The 4,737-nt window shown below is 42.9% G+C and overlaps 1 long non-coding RNA gene across 1 annotated transcript in view; it reads right to left on the bottom strand.

The window, feature by feature from the left end:
* Nucleotides 1-323: 323 nt before the first annotated feature.
* LOC126494080 (uncharacterized) overlaps nt 324-4,737 on the bottom strand; it is a 33,093-nt gene continuing 28,679 nt past the window's right edge. Inside the window, exon 8 of the long non-coding RNA XR_007589948.1 lies at nt 324-651. This is a non-coding gene — a long non-coding RNA (uncharacterized lncRNA). The remainder of the gene's footprint in view (nt 652-4,737) is intronic.

The raw sequence follows: 4,737 nt of genomic DNA, 5'->3' as shown, positions 1-4,737 counted from the left end.
TTTTATATTTCATCTGTGTGCATGTATTTATGCATGTGTGTCTCAGTATACACGCGGAGGTTGCAGGCTACTTTTAGGAGTCACTTCTTTCTTTTCACTGTACCCAGGGAGGCAAACTCAGGCCATCATGCTAGGCACAAGCATTTGTAGGCACTGGGCCATCTTCCCAGGTTCTGTACATATTTTAAAGGAAAAAAGTGGAAATAGGAAACTTGGCACTAAGATGACATTCAAGCCTCCTGATGGTCTTTATTTGCAGCAAAGGATGTTTTTATTTCTAGTATTCTTTTTCTTCACCTGAAGAGTTTTTGATTCATCAGAGACAGGCATTGGAATTCCATGACACAGCTAATACTGTTGGTCAGCGACCTGTATTCCTAAGAGTAGATTTACACTTTTATTTTGTGCTTATCACTATGGTTTTGGTTTTACTTTTTGATTCAGTGTTTCATTATGTAGCCCATACTAGTCTGGGATGTGACTTCCCTTGCCCGTGCCTGCCAACAGAGTCTGTCACAGTAGCAGTTTCTGGGGCTGTTATAAAATACTCCAACACAAAATCAGCTTAGAGAAGAAAGGGTTTATTTGGCACGGGCTTCCAAGTCACAGTTCATCACTGGGTAAATTGGGGCAGGAACTCAAGGCAGGAACCTGGAGGAAGAAAGACTGGAAGAAAGAGCGCTGTTTGCTAGTCCCTTCTCTAGCTTGCTCATAGTCTCATGCTTCGCTGGTACTTTTATCTAACCCAGAGCCTCCTGCCTAGGAATGGTATTGCCTACAGTGGACACTACCTCTTATGTGTGTTAATAATCAAGGAAACCAAACATACATGTGTCATAAGACCAACCTCCTAATCTGATGTAGGAAATTTCTCAGTAGAGGCTTCCCTCTCAGTTGACACTGTGTTAGGTTGACAATAAAACTAGGACAGCCACCCATGTCTGTGAGGCTTCCATTTCTAGAGGAAGCTTTTATAAAGTGAACAATATACACCATGAAGAACTTGATGTTCTCTGCAACCTTGACGGAGGTGATCTAGTTCAGAAAAGAACTTCTTATGGAAGACTCATCATGGTCTAGTGTGCACATGCTGTTACCAAAGGTGTCTCCATTGAGATAAAGACACGATGGAAGGATGCAACACACTGATCATGTCGGAAGGTCATTGGTTAATTAATAAAGAAACTGCTTGGCCCGATAGGTCAGAACATAGGTGGGTGGAGTAAACAGAACAGAATGCTGGGAGGAAGAGGCAGTGAGGTAAGACACCTCAGACATAAGACATAGCTCTCCTCTCTGAGGCAGATGCGATGAAGCTCCCACCCAAGATGGACGTAGGCTAGAATCTTCCCAGTAAGTGCACCTCGTGGTGCTACCCACATTAATAGAAATGGGCCAGGCAGTATTTGAATGAATACAGTTTGTGTGTTGTTATTTCAGGGTATAAGCTAGCCAGGCAGCCAGGAGCTGGGTGGCAGGAATGCAGCCCACTCCCTCTCCTACACATTAACATTTCATTTTACCATAGAAGTATAATAAATGATTCCTCAGAACAAACTACATATATTAGATAATGGTGGTAGCCAATCTGGGTTCAAGAGAGATGGGAAATGGCAGTGGGAGATTCAGGAAGGGCCAGCTCAGGACCTTCCAAACAGGATATGATCAACAATGGGGGATGGTGGTCCATAATAGCTGGATCAGATTAAAACAGCCTCAATACTTCCTGGGCAGGATAGTATGCAGAGTGCTCTAACTCTTTCCCTAAAACATTCCCTTGTCTTTTCGTGTCCTTTCTTTTTTTCTTCCTTCCTTCCTTCCTTCCTTCCTTCCTTCCTTCCTTCCTTCCTTCCTTCCTTCCTTCCTTCCTTCCTTCCTGTGTATCTGAGTTTCTCTGTGTATCCCTTGCTGTCCTGGAACTTTCTCTATAAACCAGACTGTCCAAGAACTCAGAGGTTTATCTACCTCTGCCTCCAGAGTACTGGGATTAAAGGTGTGCACCACCATGCCCGGTGAACTTCAGTTGTTTCTTAAACTTTTTTACATATTCTTGCATCTTATACACCTACTTACTTATAACAGATTGAATTTTAAGGAAGCTGGGCTTCTCAGAAAAGCACACTTTTTTCTAGAAGTATCCATTCTAGGGCGAGCGCAAAGGAGAGATGGACAGTGAGAAGAGAAATTTAGGTCCTGTGCCCACTAGAATCTAGGTTGCTGCATCTCGACTTGGCCAGTTTGCTTTGCCTCCTTCATTGCTATGCTTACACTTTTGAGTACTTGACCAGCTACTGCATCCCATCAGAATTATTCCCTTTTGAGAACAAGAAGGATCAAATGAACAAATGAAAAAAAGAAAGACAGACAGAAAGATGAAGAAAGGAAACTGCTGTTAAGGTCATGACCAGAGAAATTTAGATATCCTCTCCACTTTGTAAAACAAAACAAAACAAAACAAAAAAACAGTGAGGTAACTAAAAATAGGAATCAGGAGGCTGGAATTAGGTTGGATAGTATCACCTAATTTCTTAGCACTGATACCTGGACCTCCTTTCAGGCAAATCAAATTAACCTTTGGGCATCCATAAGGTCCATAATTCACTCTCTCTCTCTCCATCCCTCTGTGTGTGGGGGCAGAGGGTGTTGTCAGGTTGTAGTGGTGTGTGAGTTATGTAAGCTCCTAGTATGATTTCACAGTTTATCCAGGGAAGAGAATCTCCACACCAGGTTATCAAATGTAGGTGTGTGTTTGTAAGTGTGGGGTGGGGGAGGGGGGTCGGTGGGTTGGTGTGGGTCTGGGTATCTGTGCACACTTGTGGTAGATGCCTAAGGACCGATTTGGGTGTGTTTTTTCAGGTGCTATCGACTTTTTTTTTTCTGAGACAGAGTCTTTCATTGGCCTGAAGCTCAAAAAATAGGGTAAGCCTTCTCATCAGTAAACCCCAAGAACATTATGTCTGTACAGTTTTGTGCTGGGATTTCAAGTACAGGCTACCAGAACTAGAGTTTTTATTTAGATTCTGGCGGTTGAATTTGTGTCCTCATGCTAGCAAAGCAAGCACCTTGCTAATTGAGCTATCCCCTCAGATCTAGGATGAAGTGTTTAGTTGGGATACAAGATAATCAGAAATGTAGTTTTAAAAGAAGTGGATGTACAAAAAAATTAAAAGCAGATGTACTAAAAAAGTAGGTGGGTATAGTCTGAAAACATTGACTTAGACCCTGAGAGTTAAGTGTTTCCCAAATCAGCTAGGGCTCCAACAGACCAATGTATTATTCCACCAAAACCTAACTAGGTGAGCCAAAGACTTTAAAACTTACAGCTAACGGATGAGGGATTACTTACAGGAGCAAAGCAGCGACTGACTGTGGCATGGAAGAAGGATTCCTTCTCTGTACCTGGGTAGACGGAAGTGCCTGCCCTGTCAGTGGACCTTCCTCACTCTCAGTATTCTAGTGTCTCCAGAGGCTACAGAACCACTTGTAACTGGGACAGAATCACACACAGCTGAAAATGAGATGCCTCAGAGAGAGACTGGAATCTCAGGTGAGAGTCTAATGACACCTGCCCCAAGCCTTGTATAAAGAAACTTCCAGAGGCAGGTGGTGGTAGGGTGTATAACAAGGAAGCTGAGTAACAAGGAAGCTGAGTAAGCCACAGAAAGCAAGCCAGTAAGCAGCATTCCCGCCATGGCCCCTGTATACTGGTATATTTCTGTTTAAATGAATAAACTTGACTGCAGATCAGGGGGCAAAGCAGCCACACACCTCAGCTATATGGGACAGGGTGGGGGTGGGGTGGCACACACCTATAATCCTAGGACTGGGAAGGCAGAGGCAGGCAAATCTCTGAGTTCCAGGCTTTCCTGGAATATACAAGATTAATCCAGAAATAGATGCAGGTGGTGGTGGTTTACACCTTTAATCTCAGTGTTTGGGAGTCACACACTTTTAATCCTAGCACTAGGGAGTTGGGGACAGGAGCAATATGCTGAGCAGAGAGAGGAAGATAAAGGAGAAGAGACAGGCACTCACTGGAGTGTGGAGTCTGAGGATTCATGGAGACAAGCCCTCGCCCTTTGAGTCTGAACACTTGATAGGGTAAAAGGTCTCTTTAGTGGTTCGCCGCTTTGCTTTTCTGATCTTCAGCTTGGACCCCAATACTTGTCTCTGGGTTTGTATTATTCTGCTACACCTCTGCTTTGATCCCTGCTTCGAGATTCCTTCCTTAAGTTCCTTTCACGATGGACTACAACTGTAAACTTAAATAAAGCTTTTCAACTTGCTTTGGACCACAGTGATTACAATTTAAACTAAGACAGCATATTCCCAAGTGGGGGATAAACCAGACACACTTAGAGCTCACATTTGTGCCATCCATAATATTCAACGTGACACATACCCTGCATTCAGAGCCTCTACCCACCATAAGGCCACTTCCTTTAAAGAGAAATTTTTAAATTTTAGAGATTATATTTTACAGAAAAGTTGCAAAAAGAGACAGAATATTCACAAATGCCCTGCAGCTGGTTGATTCTTTTGTTACTACTTTGATTGGATGTGTCACAATTGTTGAGTAAAGCAAGACATTCATAATTATTTGAATTCAAGGTTTATTCAGATTTCCTTACCTTTTACCATGACTCCTTACCATTGTCCATGAAAAATCCTATGAGGAGCCTACTTTGTACAGCTGTGGTAACCATGGCTTTCTTGTAAGACCATGTCTTTATGTGT

This window comes from Alexandromys fortis, unplaced genomic scaffold (assembly GCF_014885135.2).
Source record: "Alexandromys fortis isolate MF-2015 unplaced genomic scaffold, M_Fortis_MF-2015_v1.1 scaffold_314, whole genome shotgun sequence".
NCBI lineage: Eukaryota > Metazoa > Chordata > Mammalia > Rodentia > Cricetidae > Alexandromys > Alexandromys fortis.
The sequence above is the reverse complement of the archived record's forward strand: the minus strand, read 5'-3'. Positions and strand labels throughout refer to the sequence as shown.